Source organism: Corapipo altera, unplaced genomic scaffold (assembly GCF_003945725.1).
Source record: "Corapipo altera isolate COAL_440 unplaced genomic scaffold, ASM394572v1 61, whole genome shotgun sequence".
In the NCBI taxonomy this organism is placed as follows: Eukaryota; Metazoa; Chordata; class Aves; order Passeriformes; family Pipridae; genus Corapipo; species Corapipo altera.
The window spans coordinates 1,665,010-1,684,216 of record NW_020884910.1 but is presented as its reverse complement, the minus strand read 5'-3'; the positions used below and the strand labels follow the sequence as shown (position 1 = coordinate 1,684,216).

General features: G+C 47.5%; 1 protein-coding gene across 1 annotated transcript in view; it reads right to left on the bottom strand.

Annotated features, from left to right (window-relative positions):
* BOC (BOC cell adhesion associated, oncogene regulated) overlaps positions 1 to 15,866 on the bottom strand; it is a 95,786-nt gene extending 79,920 nt beyond the window's left edge. The window contains exon 1 of the mRNA XM_027653414.1: positions 15,854 to 15,866. The gene's annotated coding sequence lies outside the window, so the exon portion shown is untranslated. The remainder of the gene's footprint in view (positions 1 to 15,853) is intronic.
* Positions 15,867 to 19,207: the final 3,341 nt, after the last annotated feature.

Sequence of the window (19,207 nt, the reverse complement as noted above, 5' to 3'; positions counted from 1 at the left end):
GGAAAAGGCAAAGTCTCGAACATACTGAATGTTTCCATAGGTTGGAAGAGGCTCCACCAGCCCAGGCTGTCCATGAAGCTGTAACACACCTTCTCACAAGCCTACACCCTCACCAAGTGTTTCTTGGTGGGAGAAAGCCGATCACAACCAGAGGTCAAACAACTCTTCCTAAGTCTGCTGGATCTGCTGGGACACCTTACTTTCAGAAAAATGGTGAAGATCTAAGTAGAAAGTTGGGTGTTTCTTATCACTGCAGACAAGGGTTTCTTTTCTTTAAGTCAAAATAATTCAGCAAAATTGATGTGAATTTGCTAAATGTTTTGGGTGACCTAAACTTTTGGGTCTTTGGCACAAAGAAACCTACCACAAGAAAACTATGTTACAGCTGAAGCAATTTACCTTGCTCGAAATCTAGGGGGCTTTGGGTCTTTTGGGATTTGAACTTTTTTTTTTTTGTGGGAGGAAGAGAAGAGAGTTTACAAAGGGTTTGGCACAGTGAATCGCAGTCCCAGCAGATACATACTTGTTTGTCTATTTAAAATCAGGACAATCCAAACCCATTAGCAGATGTAACTGAGTTAAAGCATGAACATGAATTTAGAAAACAATATGAACAATCATTTGTAAGAAAGGCTCGGAGGCAAAATCCAAGTAATTGATATCATAAATCCCTCAGGACATTGTTGTGAGATATTTGTCGCCTCAGAAAAATTCAGGATCCCTTGCTTACATGCCTGCACCTACTTTTGAGGCATAACTTTGGACATCTGTGCTTTCAAGTGTCAATGTGTAAGTTAAGGCAGACACTATTTGGCATTTGTTCTGCTCCCGAGGTATTTCAAAGAGTATTTGCCAGATCTGTGAGAAACTGCTAAGTGCGGAAGCTCTAGTGAATGATGTTTTAATTTGGACTGAGGGCTTGAAAGAACATCTTGAAAGACTTAGACAAGTCTTAAAGAGAGTATGAGAAAGAGACTTAAAACTGAACTATAAAAAAACCTCTATATCTGATGTAATAAGTTATTTAAATGAGGCATAAATTGAGCAAAGATGGTTCAAATGGTAATGTGCATAAAATGTTGAAATGTTTAGCTCTGCAAAATGGACTGGATTTGTGGCAATTTATGGAGATGATAAGCTGATTTTGACAAAATTCATTCCAAATGCTCAGAGAGCATCTGATTTTGCAAGGTAGTGAGCATTTATTTATTTTCCCCTCATCTAGAACAACACTTAAACACATGCTTGGTCGTGCTGACTTGGCTTGCTCACTTCTGGGGTGGGATGCTATGCAATGTGACTCTTAGAGGAAAGATCATCTCTTGATCCTGTACTGGGGACCCAGAGGAGTCTGTCAGAGAGCCCTCATTTCACTAGCCCTCTACCTTTGCTCTGTGGGTATAAAATAGGCATAGGTTTCTTTGTCTGTTTTTTTTTTCACAGCAGCTTTGTGAATCAAACATCCACTGGTGAGGAGGTTTGCCGGGGTGCCATGAAAGAGGGGACCATCAGCCAGGGCCACGTGGGATGCAGAGTGGAGATGGCAGAGTTGCACAGGGGCTGTGGCCATCGCAGCGGGGAGAATGTCCTGGCTGGGAGGGGGACACCTCGCGTGCTTGGGGCACTGCTGGGCCCGCTGGCTGGGTGACTGCGCACAGCATCTGCATTTGAGAGGAAAAGTGAATTTGGAAACTCAGGCTGAGACCAGGCTTGCTGCTGCTGCCCTCCCCGAGGCAAGCCATCCCAGCCTCCCTCTCGCTGCTGAGTGCCTAATAAAGACCACATCAACGCACTGAGCGTCCCACTGCCACCACCTCCTCCTCCCCAGTTCAGGGCTGGGATGGCTCCTGTCTTGTCCCTAAAGGTTACTTTTCACATAAAATCAAGTGCACATACATATGATCGCTACAAAGAAAAACAACTTTCAAGAATGAGCCTACAAAAAAGGTGGAAAAAACCCCCAAATCCCCATTCCTTATAGTGTTACTTCTAGTGCAGGCAAGAGGGTGTTAAAAAGCACACAAGGTCTTGCTAGCAGGAGGGACTCCTCCCTCAACCCAGGTTTTTCTAAACTGGTTTTCCTCCAAGCAGCACATCACAAAGCCATCTTCTCCTTCTCCCCCTCCTCCCCAGCCCAGGTTGTAAAATAACGAGTTTCTTGTTATTCTTGTTATTGCTGAATGGCAGAGGTCTGGAGCCCTGTGAAGGGAAGGGGGCAGCCTAATTAGGGAAACGAGAGCCATCCTTAATGAGCACTCCTGACTAGGTGGGGATTTAAAGAAAAAGGAGGGGGCAAGGGGGGATGGAGGTCAATTCGTACAGCTTTCTCTTCCCTACCCCCACCTCCCACCCCTCCCCTACTCTCTGTAAACCTACCGCAGTTTGGTGTCTGAGCATGGGGGCTTCTCTATATCATTATCAATTATTAAACTATATTTTCCTCTTCTACCTGACTTTGTAGGGGATTAATTTAATTTCACTTCCTTTGCTAATTTTATTCTGTGAGGATATGTCAAGTGTTTGAATTGTTCCTGTCCCTGGACCTTACTATGTCCTTGGATGTGCTCTGGTGTCTTTTCTGGTTGATATCAGCAGGATGGTGCTTGGGCAGAAGTGACAGCCAGTTGTACCAAAACCTTTCAGCAATCCCCAGAATGGTCTCGTGGGTGTTCAAAACATGCTACATCCGTGCGTTGAATTGCTCCACATTCATGCTCCACAGGTGTGATTCCTCTGGACAGTGCAGACCATATTGATGCCTGCACCTATACAGGCGAAAACTGGGCTCTGCTTGCATGGATGGGTGGATCTATGGGCACGGCAGATGCATCTTTGCAGACAGATCTGTCAGAACCTGTACCTACTGTGGTTGGACATCTTTATCACTAGGAACCATGCTGTCAAGGCAGAGAGCACAGCGTGACCATCAACATTTAAGATGCCTCAGATGTAGTTCTGGCATCCCGTAAGTCAAGATTAGTTGCTTGCTACATTCTCCCTTAGTAGGAATAAGTCTCTTGAGTTTCCCTGAGTTCATCCCTTCCTATATGTACGTTGGCAGGAGCTGAAAGATCCGTGTGTGGAAATTCGATTTCAAAAACTTTCTCATTCCCCACCCAACCTCTTGAATTTCTCTCCTGTTCTACTTTCCTTCGCTCCGCCTGAACTGTAACCAAACGCCCCCGCTCTTCACGAGGCTCCAGCTCTCGAGCCCTCTCTGCTGTAGACTGGCCTTGCCTCCATCTCCTCGAGGGAGACAAGCAGAAGGGGCAGGTTGTGAGGTGCTCCTCATCCCAGCGGATGGCAAGGGGTGTCTCCCGGGGGCCTGGTACTCAGAGGTGCCCTGGAAGAGGCTGTGAGCATGTAGGGATGGCTGGGTTTCTGTCTGCCAGCCTTGTCCTCCCGAACGTGCCCCGGGTCGGCATTAGGCAGTCACCTCCAGCAACTCCTGTGATGTTATTTGCAAAGATCTGTCAGAATCCATGCCCAGTTAAATCATCACATGCTGAAATGCTTAAACAGGCTTCCAAGGAGTGAGCTTGCAGCCAGAAGCGTGGGAGGAACGTAGTCTGACAGAAAGGAAATAAGCAGGGAACATTTTACCCATAAAAGCACTTTGCTTTCCCTTTGCTTCATAAATCAGCTTTCTCTGATCTCATCCAAAAAAAGGCAGTTAATTCCCCACTTCTCCCTGCCTGGGAGAAGTATTCTTTTCTGTATTTGGATCTTGCCTCAGAGAAATTAAGAGACCTAATTGTTTCCACTGCTCCTTCCAAAATCAGGGAACAAAATAACATCAGAACCAAGGCCCTGGGCCACACCTCCCAAGGTGCCAAGCTCTTTCCTTTGGGAAGCAGCAGGAGCCCAGTGCTCTCCTTACCTACAAGAGCCAGGTCCCTGAACCTGGGGACTTCCCTACCAGCAATGGCGATGAAACGTTTGGCTTGAGCATCATTGTAGAGCCAGATGAGGAATGAGCACCCTACTTTTTGGGGAGAAGTCACTAATGGGGTGTTCCTGCTGCCTGTGGTGGAACAGGTCAGGTGGATAATTATTCACCAGCAGGAGTAAAAGATTTAATCAGCCAGTAGTGCATGGCCCCAGAGTAAAGACCTGTGCCCAGCCATGCAGATTCTAGCTCCTGTGTACAAAGCACGCAGCTTTCCTCCAAGCCTACCAGAAATGCAGCTTTTTATCAGATCCATTTCTCTTCTCTGTTTATGGCTTGAGGATGCCAGGGCCCCTCTGGACTATAGTTTGAACTTATTTAGCATTTTTTGTGGGTGAATTTCTTGGATTACCAAGAAAGTCTTGGCAAAAGAACCAGTTCCTTCCTATTACTGCCCTGATGTGTAGGCTTGCTGGTACTCTCTCATAGCAGAAATGACTACATACCTCCACAGCAGACCGCCTTACTTTACATCTGCCTCTAATGACCAAACAAGAACAGGGCCTGAACAGTAAAAATAAAGTAAATTTGACTTCTATTGCTGGGTTCAGAGGGTGTGCTCAGCTTGTACTCCTGTTGTTCTCCTGATTCATGCTATCTCCACCTTGACACTGGCACTGTACTCTATACATTTCTTTGTTATTCTACAGGAAAGCAAAAAAAATTCAAAGAAAATGTGGGGAGAAAGGGGACAGGAGTATTTCTGAAGTAGTGGTTTTCACAGGGAGACTGTAAAAGTGGCATTAGATGAGTCCTCCCCCAAACAGGTGAAAGGCTGAATTACAAGCTGAAGAAAATGTACATCTGGAAGGTCTTGAAATAAAAACCTCACTTCCCCAAGCTATTCCCCAACAGCCGTCTAACTGGAGGTCTGTCTCTCTACATCTCATTCATCTCAAGTCAAAGGGACTCAACTGGTGCCAAATTATGGCAGGGGACAGCATGTCCCTAGGCATCCAAAAACATGCAGCTGTGCTATAGGAGGTCTGACATTAACACTGACACAGAGAGGATGCCTGCCTGGCATCCTCATGACTCTGCTATGGTACTCAAATGTCAGGACACGCTCCTGCAATGGTGGCATGCACAAGTCTACCTCCTCTGGTGGTTTGCTGAGTCCTCCAGCACAAAGCTGTGGTTACCATCAGTATGAGAAAGACCCATTAACAATGTAGCGCCCAGGGCCTTTGTACAGCATTTTTGTAATAGGAGAAAGTTTGCACAGCTTGTGGGAAGGGATTTTAATAGAATATTAAACCACTGTTGCTTCTTCATCCCAATATATGGTTGCCCGGTCTCTTGCCCTTTGGTTCCCTACAGTTTCTGCGCTCTGGCCATACCTATAAAAGTCTAGGAAATCTCTGCTACAACTCACTTTGTGTTCATTATAATGAGAGACAAGCATGTTGAGTGCAATGTTCACTTCAAGGGAATTATATCATTGTTGCTGATACTCTGGGAGAATAAGTTGGCATATTGTGCTTTAGAAATGCAGTGATGGGCAGTGGATGTTGGCAGTAGCTCTACATCCGCTCTGTCCTGAGAGCCCCAGGTTTGCTGTGGCTCTGCTCGCAGGAGGCTCACCACTGTGTGGGAATGCCGGGCAAACACTCCCCCCATCTGCAAACCAAACAGATGCAGTGCCCAGAAATCACCCCACTACATCCAGAGATACGCCACCACATTGATTTTGCCAGATTTAGGATGAAGAATGTGAAACTGACTCTCTTATACCCTGATAGCACTGTAACTCCTAGGCTGGGGATCTTGTGCAGAGCCTTATAGGTCTATAAATGAGCAGGCTGTAACCAACTACTGCCATTGTCATTAAATCTGCATTTACAGACCACCAGATCATAAAAACCATTTCTTAAATGTATGTCTGTGTTTCATGTTCTGGGGTGGAGCACTTGCTGGCTTCACTTTTTTGTTGGATTTTTTCCCCTCATGAAAAAAGAAAAAAAGAACAACCAACATCTTAAAGGCTCATTTTCTCCCCAGCATGGAATGAACCCGAACAGCCAAACCTCAGCATTTTTCATGAAGTGTAAGCCTTGTTTTGCAGCCAGCCGAAGAGGGAGTGGAGCTCGAGCTGGGTCTGTGGGTGGCTGTGGAGGCAGGTGAAGGCACGCGAAGAGCCCGCATGTGCACAGCAGGTGCACAGTAGTGTGAAGAGAGGGAAAGCATGGATGTCATATGGTTGGATGTACGGAATGCTTGCACATACATGTAGGGGTGCATACACATATGTGCGCACATGTATATATAGATGCATATTGATTTTTGTGAGTATCTGCCCAAGAAGAGCCTGGGTGTGCAGGTCTGTGCAGAATCGGATATGTAGAAATGCTCCCTGGCTCCTCTGTCAGTTTAAAGACTTGGCAGGAGAATGGGGACAGTTGCTGAAAAGCCTCATTTTCTGTGCTGAGTTTGTCTGGGGTACTGGGCTGTAAGCTGCTTCTGAGCCTCCCTCTTGTACCTGCTCTCAGATCCTGTTTTGCTCTCTAACTTTCTCGTATTTGCTATTTCTTCCTTTCCCTCTGTCTGTCTCCTTTTCTGTTATTCCTTTTTCTCATGTTTCCTCCCTCTGCCACTTTTAAAATGCTTTTCTCCCCCCCTTTCATTTCTTCCTCCTGTTCCTCCTCTCTGGGTCTCTCCTCTCATTCCTCCCACGCTGGCATCCTCTCCTTTCTCTACCTCCCTCTGCTCCCCCACCCTGGCTCTCCATCCTGCCTACTTCCCTTGCTCTCCCATCTCACATGCTTTTGTTTTCCCTTCCCTCTCCCCCTCCACTCGGCCTCTCTCCCCTCTTTTCTCCCTCCCGCTTCCTCACTCCCTTCTCTCTCTGAAATAAACTTCCCCATGTGAAGCCCCTGGCCACCTTCCAGCCTCTGGTGAGATGAAGGGGTCCCTGGCATACGCTCAGCTCTGTGCTCCATAGGGCATTGTAACCACTGGTACCAAGGCTATAAAATCTTTAGTGTCTCTAGGAAAGATGACTGTAAATTCTTCAGAAGTCCCACCATGGGTGTAAAGATTCTCCCCCCAAACACCTCTCCCCTCCTTCCCTGGGCCTCTGTGAAAGGAGCTATGTAGTAAAGCAAGGGGCTCACTCCTCCCCTTTGCTAAAGCCCCAGCTCTGATCAGGATTTCAACAGAGCATGGCTCTCCCCATTGACTTCAAGAGGAGATTTCAGTACCCTGCAGAGCAGAGAAGCAGTTCTTGCCGCTCTTTTGGTCACTTAGGTATTTGACTTTATAAACATGATTAAAAAATGCTAAGAAAGCGCTGAAGAGAGGGAGGCCTCCCCTCTAAACGTTGAGCAAACAGAAACACACGAAGCATTGTTCAGCTCTGAAAGATGAACCAGCCTCGGGCCAGCAAGGGAGTGTGGGGAAAGCAGGCAGTGCATTAAAAATAGGTTAATTCTCTCATATTACAGATTTGCTTGAAGATCCCAAAGGGTGTTTGTTTTTTTGAAAACTGCTTTCCAACCTGATGAACACAAGCAGACCTTCCCAGGGGTATTCAGCAGGGAATTTAGCCGAGGCTTAGTAGACGCAGCACAGATTCCAGCTTTTGGCCCCAGGTATGTGTGTTTAGCAAGAGTTAGACCTGGTTACTGTCAGGCCGGTGGGTAGATGGGACTCAGATGTGCACAAAGAGCAGAGCAGGCCATCATGACACTTTTTTATCAAATTCATAGATTTCCTGGTGCTTGGCACAGGGAGAGGGAGCACATGGCTCCCACATGAAGAGCCATATGGCTAAAGCTTTTTGGTACCACCACAAGCCTGACACACCACACACAAAACATACCAGGTGCTCCCATCCCAGTCACTGCTGGCCCCAGAGCAGGACATCCCACTTGGGCTGCCATCAGGAGCAGCAGAGACAACATGCCAGCCATGGAGAGCCCACTGGGCTGTTGCCTAGCAGAAGAGAGTCTGAAGTGTCTGTGTGATTCTCATTCTCAGTGTGAAAGACTTGACAGGCTTGCAAATACTGAGCCCTTCTTCCTACTTTGGCGTGTGGCAGGAGTGGTAAATTCCCTGAGGCTTCCAAGTTGGTGCTGGAGCTAACGAACCCATCTTTGCCTTCTCTAGACTGTGGCACAAGTTCATTCTGAAGAATGCAGGACAAGGAATTTGGGGCATTTGTGTTCTCATCAATTACTGTCCATAGTAATTCATTCATTCCCCTTCACGAAGGGGAAGCACTGAGGGGAAATGGAGGGACAGGACAGTGTGTGTAGGAGTGCCCATGACTGCAGTGGAGCCAGAGGGAACATGGGCTGAGAGGAGGGGCTTTTGCAAAATTGCATCTGTGAAAACTAGTGGAAAATTCTGCAGATATGGGGTGCTGTGAAGTTGGCAAAGCCTTGCAGAGGGCCATCCAAAGCACCTGGCTCTTTGGTTGCTATTCGAATAGCAGATTTGCCCAAAATGGAGGAAACCATTGAGTGGAAGTTGCATGGGTCTTTTGTTCTGCTTCTCCCTTTCGCTTCCCTTTGCCAAGACCTGCTCCCCACGCTTCCTGCTGAAGAACTGTAAAGCCATTTCCCACCTCCCCACTTAACTGCAGACAGTTACAGAGAGCTTCTTTCATCTTCCTTTGCAGCCTCCTCCTCCCAGGGTGCTTTAAGCATAGCCAAGCTTCCTCTCCAGTTATTGCTACCTCCACAGCCTCCTCAGAGCTTTTAGTTTCTAACCTATTGTTTCCATGGCATTGTGGGGATCAGCTCCACTGGGTCATCTCCAGCACTCCACTAATATGCCAGTTCCTCCAGCCCTGCTGAAACCTCATATGTTTAACCCATTGTACAGCAGCTGGCATGGATATGCCCTGTGTGGTCTGGTGGTCTGCTGTCTGGGTCCTGGTGGGTACAATAATGAGAGTGGAGACAACAGGACCTAGGCTTTATTCCCAGCTATGCCACTCTTTTAGAGGGGGATGCTTTAGATTGAGCTACATCTTCATCTGTGCCTCAGTTTCCCCAGACAGAAAACAGGGTTACATACTGGGATCGTTTTTGGCAATTGATCTTGTAGCTAAGTATTTATTGATGCATATCTGATGGCCTCCTGCTCTCGATGAGCTCCTGCAGTTTGAGGCTGAGATGTCCTGGTCTGAAAAGGCCTAGGTGTGACAAGCCAAAACAAAGAGGGAAAGGCACGTACCTAGGTCTTAATACCAATTATCCCTCCCACAGGGTTTCATGGAGTGGTGTTCCCCACCCATTCATGCTGCCTTCCATAGAGAGTGTCACTGTGATGTCTGAAGCCTTGGCTGGTTGCTGAGACCATGCAAAAACCTGGGACGACTGTCCCTCAGGTGAGGGAACTCACAGCTGGGATCACAGCATCATCTAAGCAGTGAGACAAAGGGAGATGGCCATGGAAGAGGGACAGGAGAGGAGTGGAGTGACAGCCCAGGAGTACCATGTAGTGTGACTGGATGCAGTCCCACAAAGGGATTGAAGTGTGTGGTGGGAAATTGAGAGAGCTCCCTCTGTGAACCAGTGCCATCTCTGTCCTGCTGTTTAGCCCAGGATGTGTGGTGAACTGGGTAGTGCTAATGGCAGAGGAAAAGAGGGGCTGCAGGTTACACCCTTTTTCACCCTCCAGCAAATCCATCCTTTGGGTTTTCTCCATACAGCCCTGCCTTGCCAGATACTTTGGCCATGCAGGCCTTGGGGAGAAGGTGCAGGAGGAGGAAGGGGGGGCATTCAGGTGGCAGCATTTGTTCTGCGTCCTCCCGGTGGCCCTGAAACCCTCCAAACCTCATTTTTCAATAGGCCACCAAAACAACCACTAGATGTTTAATGACTTTCGATCTCTCCTGCCCCAGACTGGCTTTGAAACAGTGACTCAGATGCCAAAGTCCCAGTAGCGAAGTGGCTTTTTAATGACACGACTTGAGCTCGAATTCCAGGCACAGGGGGAGGCTTTGACACTGCTGTTTGTTTTCTTATTGGAGAAGTTCAAGAGAAGCTCAAGGCTTAAAAGCAAACCCTTGAAAGCAAAGCATTCCTAATCACATAAAAGTGTCTGCGCAGGCCAGGGCTGAAGAGGGGGCTTGTGACTTTAATCTTTGCATATCCCTTTCTTTCTTCAAGCATCTCTCCCTCTCACAGACGGGGACACACACACGCACACACAAAACTCCTCAACGCCAATAGTATAATGCTCCAGGAGAGGAAAGCAGAGGAAGAGGAGGAGGAGGAAGCCGGCCCGCCTGCCTGCCCCCATGCTGAGCCTGAGCAGACTTTGTGAGAAAGCTTCTCTCCATCTGCAGCCCAGCCCGGTGGGAGTCAATTAATTCTGAATAACCTAAACCGACAGAGGTATTTGCATTCACAACCTGACTGATGACCGTATAAAATTGATTTATGAATTGAAGTACTTTCCCTCCCCTTATCCCCGATTCAAGCCATAATTGATTATACGTGCTGCAGCGAAATTAAAGAAAGGAAAATTAAAAAAAAGAAAAGAAAAAAGGGAGGCTCCACAGACGCTGCTCTATATTCTCAAGGTTTCCCGGGATTAGCCGATCTATTCATCACTTATTTTTTTTTTATTTAAAAAGTTGCTTCCTTTACCCTCTTCACCAACTTCTTCCCCCCACCCCTCCCCTCCATCCCTACCCCTCTCCACCACCTCTCAGCCCAGGCAGCAACACAGTGGGTTGTATCTCGGGAGAGATGATGAGAGGCACAGCACCCCCTCAGTAACATTCCCACAGTGTGATGGCAAAAGGACTTCAAGCCTGACACCCTTCCAGGGCAGAACAGACCCCTCCTAAAGGAGATGGAACCTGAACTGGAAGTCCTCAAATCAACACTGTCCGAAGCTCAGGCATAACTTGCTGCCTTGTAGACCTTTACAGCATAGGGACTTCCCTTGTCCCTTCCAACCACTCATCTCTAGTAAGAGATGCTTTCTCATACTCATACAATGCTCATACAATGCCCTAGAGAGAAGTGCTGTGAGAAAGCAGGTGCTGTTGGGCCAGATCCACTTGCCCAATGTCAATGGGAAGCGCAAAAAATCTTGCTGGAAGTAGCTGAATGATGCAATTCCCCAGATTTCCTCATGTCATTTAACATATTGAGATGAATCCTGAAGCATGAGAACTGATGACCCTTTTAATCTTTTTTTCCCTCATTATCCTCCTACTCATCCCTATCTGTGATTCTATTTTCCTTATCTACTCATTGTTTTTCTTCCCATACGTATGGGAACCCAGAGGAGTAGACCAGTGGTGGAAACATAGGTCACCTATTGGTCCTGCTCTTTTTTTTCTCTGCTTCTTTCTAAATCCCTAATTTTTTTATTTTATTTTATTTTTAAGAAATGGGTATGTCCTCTTATTTCCTTTCTATTGAGTGGGAAGAGGCAAATAAAAACCCAGATGTAGCTCAACTCACATATGATTTCACTAAACCCCATTTGCCCAGAGTGCTCTGTAAAGCTCCCAAACCTCTTGAGCATGTAAGTCCAACTTCATATCATTTTGTGCAGTTGCCATGTTCACGGTTCCTTTTTGCTTAGGAAGGTATTTAGACCAAGTGTTTCAAGCATCTGGACACAGGTTGGCAATACCATCTGCATGCTATCTCCAATGAAGGAACAAAGATTGATCTAAGTGAGGCAAGGCAGGGATTTCTAGCTTGCCCATTCCTAGTGTCTACAGGTCCGATGGGGAGACCTCATTTATTTCAACCTCCACAAAAAGCTGTCTCTCTATATTTGGATAACGCTGAGCAGAGGAAAAGGACTCAGTGAATAAATATCAAACAAGACCACTTCCCTTGACTGTTCAGAGATGCTTTCAGCAAGGAGCTTGTCCAGGGACTTTAGCATGGCAACACTGGTGATGCTGTGGGATTCAAGCAGAAACTACTTTGCTTGCTGCTAACAGGCTCTAAAAGGATGAGGAAGGGGCAGGCAGGGAGACAGCAGTGTGCAGGGATCCAGCTGTGCCTCCTCTGCTGCAGCTGCTTGACTGCCCCTCATGTCCTCCCCCGCTGCCTAATGCCTTTGTCCTGCACTGGGGTGACTTCACTAAAAGTTCAGTTTTGCAGGTGTCTGAACTCATTGTGCTGGGGATAAGGGGAAGGCTGGGGGAAGGGGGATCCGTCTGTGTAATTAAAGCCAAAAGCCCTGCACAATGCTGGAAAGCTGAACCTTAACTGGCGTCTCCCATCGCTGGTAGAGGCTCTGGGCAGAGCTCACAGGTATGCAGAAAGCTTCAGAGCAGGATTCAGGAGATACTACCAAAAATCACAGAAATCATAGTGGACCCTGGAGGCATAGCTCCATGTTCTAGGAGTCAAACTCTGTGCAGAATAAAACCTGCTTCAGAGCAAATAATGGTTTCATTCTATAGCCTGGGACATCATTTTGGGAAAGAGCGGTGTATCTGCTTCAGAAGTTTATAGGGCCCTTCTTCTGCAAAATGGTGCTGTGGCCACCCCACCTGTCAGCTCTGAGGTGCACAGTTGGGCTCTGCAATGGTCTCTGGCCCCCTCACAGCTGCAAAGCTTGTCAGAGATTTGGTGTGCTGTGAGTACCTCTTGCACCTTGAGGCAGCATTAGGAGCAAATGCATTGTGCTGGCTCTGGAGGTGTCCTCCAAACAAGCCTCCCATTTCAAACAGCAGCAGCTCCAGCACTCAGCAAAGGGCATTATATGTGGGCTGGGACCATATGCAAGTTTGTGTTTTCTCGTAAAGAATGCCTGTCCAAATTAAACTAATAGTAAAGATTGTCTGTGTCTTGAGGAGGTGATACCCAGCAATCCCACCATCAGCTCAGAAACTCCTGATCCAGCAGATATCAGAGGGTGAAGGCTACGCCTACACTCGTGTCCCACCTGGTAGCTGCAGACCAAAATCCATGATTTTTTCATTCTAGGCTAAGGCACTGAGCTTTGGGATAGGGAGCCAATGACACAACGTGGAGGTGGGCAGCAGCCCTGGCAGAAGACGGCACTGCCCAGAACCCACATTCACCCAGCTCCCTCCCACCTCTGCCACAAGGAGTCTCGCAGATGTCAGCCCCCAACAAAAGCACGCAAGTGGGAGGGACGTCAGCACAGATTTACATCCAAAGGTCGCCATGTCCTGAGTGGTAAACGGGTGGACAAAGAAGTTAATCAAGGAGTCAAAAAGGGCAAGCTGAAGAGGAGCGGCAGCTGGGAGTGTGGAAGCAGAAATCAAGGCAATTAGCGGGAAAAAAAGAGGGAGAGTTTTGCATGCCTTTCCAATTTTTCCACATGGAAAGAACAACGCTGTATTATCTGAAACTGAATTATTTTTACTGTCAACTGAGAGAGAGCAAACAGGAGGCTTGAACTGATGCCTCCACCAGCAGCCACAGCCTGTCTTTCTTCCCACACAAGCCAGCAACCCCTCTGCAGACAAAAAGGCCACCTGAGATTCCAGAGCTCACAGGGGGAAAGTGGTGCCATCCCTGCTCACACCTGCACAGACAGGCTCTGCTATCACATATCTGCTACAACAATATGTAAAAGCACTCATCAGAAAATTGATATTGATTCTCCACTGGGTGCTCTGCAAACACGGAGCTTAAAGATGGTTGGTGCTGCCCAGAGCTCGCAGTGCAACTATCACAAGTGGCAACAGGTCACTGAAGCTTGCAGCCAGGCAGGCATTTCTGAACTATTGTTCAAGGTACAGACTAGGGTCATGTTCCCTTTTAAGCTGAGTCAATCTTTTTACTGAGTTCATTGGGAACTCAGGCTGAAGCCAGTGGCTGCTAGGTGGACCAAGCATTGTGGTTTGGACATAGAGAAAGCAATGCCATCATCCATATGACTAAAATCAAACCAGAAAAACAAAAAAGTTTCAAAAATATTGATAAATGAGTATATTTTATCATGCCTTTCTCTACCAGTTAGATAAGGCATTCTCCTCATTTAGCAGCACAAATTGATGAGCCACCTTTTAATACCATTAACTCACACCAGCAGAGGCACTAGTCAGCTACTGGATGGGCATCAGAGGGGCTGGGTGCTCTGAGCCAAGTCCCTGCCTGCCCAGGGTTTGCCCTACTCCCTGCATTTAACATGCCCACTCTGGCTTAATGGAAAAACCTTACCAGATGCTCACTGCACAGCACCTGGATTGCCACAGTGAGCTATTGCCAAGCAAAAACTGTTTAACATCACCAGAAAAACAGCTCCCCTTTTGCTGTAATGTATAGTTTCCAAGCAACAGAAAGGGTGAGGACTCACTGCTTTGCCCACAGCTTGAAGAACATTGTGGATGGGATTACTTCCAAGGGCCTCTGGACTTGACCTGGGAGATAGCTTGGCACCTCTCTTTTAGCCTAGAAGGACAGTAAGCCTTGCTCAACGAGCAAACCTGTGAGAATCTGGACTTCTATGCTTTGTCTCCACACATAGGATGTAGCAAAAGTACAACATCTACTTAAGTGAGGAAAATGCAGAATGAAAAATACATTTTGTCAAATGCCCAGGGTCTACTTGAAATACAGAGATTAAAGATTGTGACAAATAAACCCCAACAACTGGTCAGATACAAGTAATTTAGCTCAATATACGGGTAATTGGTTGTCATCCGGGGGTCTTTATAACACAAAAGATCAGACTAGCTGGTCTAATGATACCTTTTGGCCTTCAAACCTATGAACTGATGCCCCATCTTTCAAACGCTCATTTTCTCCCTCAAGAGCTGGGTGCAGATTAGGTCTAAAATATAAGTGTCCCATGTTGCCACTACAATTGTGCTGGGCTTGTTTGGTAGTCTTACCCTTGCCCTGCTGCCTTGGGAGCTGTTTCTTCTACACTTGTCCCTGTTTGGTTGCTTCTGTTATTAAATTCCACAGTGACAGACCCCGGAGAAATGCAAGCAGTTTATTTATTTCTTTCCAGTTGTAAATGTGTGAATGCTTTTATCACAGATTGTCTCTGAAAATGTCACAGACAATGGGGCATTTTTGCATGAGTCAAGCCAGAAGCATAAAAATGTCTCCCGGACAGTATTTTGTCTGCAATGTGGGTACATGTTTGTGCAACTGGCTTCAGGACAATGACAAAAATCCAGGCCGTTCTCTGGTGGGTATCTAAGCATCCTCAGGAAGGAGTAAGATGACCACAGGGACAAAGCCAGGTTACACCTGGGAGGGCAGATTTCTTTGCCCGTTTCCCAAGCCCAGAAAAAAAAAAAAACAAAAAAAAACACAGTGGGGGTTTTGTTTCTCGAAGCTGCAGCTTGGCGGCCGTGCCGGCAGGTCATATTTTACAGTCTGGGCCAGGACAGGATGAAAAACAGAGATCTAGTTTCTCGATGGCCCTGGGTTTAGACCGAAATCCCAGCCTGCTCCCTCCTCGCAGTGCTGACGGCCTCTGAGAGCGCGGGGACCTCGCGCCGTTTGGGGCTTTTTCTTCCCCCTGCGTCCCCCTTTCTCTGGGAGAAACTTACTTCTCCACGGCGGCTTCTCCCTCCGCCTCTCCCCCCGCCGCCCTGCTCAGCATCCCCTCACCTCCGCCACAAAACCGCCACACACACGCACGCACGCACTTGCGGACAGGCACAAAGGCTTTAAAAGCCGCCCTTTATATCCCCCCACAGCTGCCCGCGCAGCCCCTGCTCCAGCGCTCGCCCAGCAAGGATGCGTATTCTTCGGCTCCCAAAGGCCCCCATTGCTGTCAATTAGTTACGGGACGCCACCGGGATTCAAGGCTGACAGCTCCGGCAAAGCAGGAGAAATGGACTCAGTGGGGAGCGAGGGGGCCTGCCCTCTATCCCACCCCCCCCGTGTCTTTCTCCCCACAAGAAATACCTTTCTCAGCGAGGCTTTTTAAGCCGCCCCCCCCAGTCCCACCGCCCGCGCACATGCAGGGACATGCACGTACGGGGATGCACGGCGCCGGGAGATGCGAAACGTGCTGTGAGAGGGGCACCGGGCACCGCCGACCTGCCGAGATAGGGGGTCATCAATATCTCTGCGTGTTTCTTTCTCCCCCGCCTTCATCCCGGTCTCCAGTTACAAATCCCCCGTCTCTCGGCTCCCCGGGATGAACGTAACATCTTATTTCTCCTCGACTTTCCCACCCAGGCTGGCTTCTTGGAAGGGGAGGGGTGGGACAAGGTTAAAACACGACTCTGAAACAAGTGTGGGTTTCACATGGCGGCATTTTATCTGCCGTTGCCGGGCATTCTCAGCTCATCTCTCTGTGTGTAACCTGGAGTGTAACGCAGCAAGCTCACAGAGAATGGGGGAGTAAAGCCAGGAGGGGGATGCTGACCCAGTGATTTCACGGCAAACGTCGGTGCTATGAGATTTAGGAAAGAAACAAAGGCTGTAATGGTTTGGGAGTGAGGGACCTCTTTAGCAAGACCGTGGAAATAAGATATATTTCAAGAGAAGGCATTCCCACGCTTTCAGCCTTGATATTTGGTATAGAAGAAAATCCAACCCAGGCTTTGGCTTCAGGGATGTGAAAAGGGATGTGTTTCATGCGAACCCCAGCTTTGGCTCCTGTCGTAAATTCCAGTTGGAAATGGGGCTCACTCAATCCTAACTTGATCTCTATGTTTGTATCTTTCCTAGACATTTGGATAATATGAAGGCTCTTACGCCAGCTGTGGATTTGGCCCAGCCAAAGTAGTCTCTGTGGATCAAAGAGGGATAACAAAACAGTACTTAGATAATTTTTTCCTTGTCTCTGCTATAGGCTGTTTGTGTGTCTCTTGTCAAGTCACTTCATCAAGCGCCCACCATAAGCCATAAGCAGCTTCTCTTACTGTCCTACCACGTCTTCTGCCTGGAGGCACAACTAAGTTAGGGTGACTGCATTTCTCACGCCTTCTTGGACTCAAACAATCCTTTCATCTGAAACACTTGAAGATAAGAGCAGCTCAGATTCAATTTCTTGGACCAAAATCCTCCCCTGAAGTTTGGATCCTGACTGGACCCAACCCAGAAAAAAAGCAGTCTTTTGGTTTGGCTTCATCTGAAGCCTCCAGCTCAAGCCCACACGGCAGAGTTTTGCACGAACAGCTCATCTCGAGAGACTTCTGCTTCCTGGAGAGATGAAATCTTTCAGAAACACCATAAGAAGAGATTTCAAATCCCTAGGAAAAAAATCCTTCCCTCTGCTCCCACCCACAGTTTGGCATTGACATGGAATCATGGACCCTTGCCTAATTCAAAATCAGATTTAGACAACAAGCTCTGGGCTATTACAGTGGGAATGAGAAACCTGCACTCAGAGTGGAAAAATCCATGGACGTCCATGAAGGCTGATGGAAGATGTTGGGGGAGTTGTGCGTGGCTTAAATTGGGTGTGCACTGTTATTTTCATGCTGTGGGTGGTGGAGAGGGAACAAGGCAGCAAAAAAACTTGGTGTTACAAAGGGCAGATGTGGTAAATAGTTCACAGGAGAAGCTGACAGCCTTCTCAGGCCACTGGAGGAATAAGCTGTCCAAGGAACAACTTCTAAATGAAACAGCCTCCGTGCAGTTTCTGCATCAGGACAAAGGATAGGTTTATTTTGGATGTGCTAGTAAAACTGCTGTCTGTGAGCCATAAGGTCATACAGCTAAGGTCTGGCTGATGTCTGGTGAGGAAGCATTCGTCTGGGCCTCCTCTGTCAGCGAGCAAATGCAGGCCTTGTAAAAAGGCCCATTTCCCTACAGAGCAGTACTGCAATGAGTGAACTCACCACAGTGAGTTCAAACCTACTTTTCCTGCAGCTTAAAGTGTTATTCGTATAATGAGAACTCGGTAACAAAATGCTGTGTACCCCTGAGCAGAGGATTGGTGATGGTAAGGATTTGTCAGATGAGGGCACATGGAAATGCACTGATGGCGTCTCATATTTTTTCCCTGTGCAAGGCAAAAGAAACCTGTTGTCATGATAAGTACCATCTGGCTGCTGCATTGGTAAACTCAAAATAAGAGAGTGTTGCATCTGAAAAGATTAATTCTCTTTTCCCTCTTTTGACGGGATTCTGGTCCATGTTACTGCTGCTGGTACGTTATATATTTTTACAACCAACCTGAGAAGACACTGGTTTCCACTGCTGTTAATCCAGAGACTTTTTATTTGTACATACAACCATGTGCAATGATCACATATTGCTCCTTTAAAACAAACCTTGCTAGAAAGGAAAAGTTCAAGAGATCTGTGTTTGGTAGCTGAGTATTGAACCATATTGACTTCTGGACCATGGACTTCAACATGCCAAGTAAAGAGCAGTAAGAGAGCGAATTTGAAAGCCTGAACTGGAAACCCCAAGGCATGTCTCATAAATAATGGAAATGCATTAGCAGCACTGAGGTGGGTGGGAGACAATGATGAACGGGAGATGGTGAAGAGTGGATCTCACAGAGTGCTTGCTGGGAGGCCACTTGGGTCACATGTGCTCTCATCACACTGACAAAGAATGTTAGGGCATGAAAAAGTCAAAATAGCTACTTTAATTAACACCTCTTAACCAGGTGAGACAAGAAGCTACCTCCCCCCTCCATGCCTCCTTTGTCATCCACCCTTAGAGCACCGCGTATCTGAGCTGCCGAAAACAGCCTCTGGTGAGAGGTGCTTGTCACCATGTCTAAGGGCATCGCTGACAGTCAAGAGATCCAGTTCACCACCTTGAGGGGTGAGTAGGTAACAAACAGCCTGGAGAAGAGGAGGCTCAGGGGAGACCTCATCACTCTCTACAACTACCTGAAAGGAGGTTGTAGCCAGGTGGGGGTTGGTCTCTTCTCCCAGGCAGCTCTCAGTAAGACAAGAGGGCATGGTCTTAAACTCTGCCTGGGGACGTTTAGGTTAGATATTAGAAAGAATTTCTTTCCAGAGAGGGTAATCAGACATTGGAATGGGCTGCCCAGGGAAGTGGTGGATTCTCCATCCCTGGAGGTTTTTAAGATGAGACTGGATGTGGCACTTAGAGCCATGGTCTAGTAACCGTGGTGCTGTTGGATCAAGGGTCGGACTTGATGATTTCAGATGTCCCTTCCAACCCGGCTGATTCTGTGATTCTATAAAACTGACGAGATTTCCTGCTGCAGTCAACATTGGGGAAAAAGTGAAGTAAGAAAAAAGTAGAAGTGAACTCTGGGATGAAATGCTTCCAGAGTAGCCCCAGAGAAATGCTGGCTTTCTTCCATCTTACATGCTAATGCTGAAACATGAGTTTCTCAGGCAGGGATGAAAGGCAAACAGGTCTCATATCACACAGGACCCTTGGGACTACGACA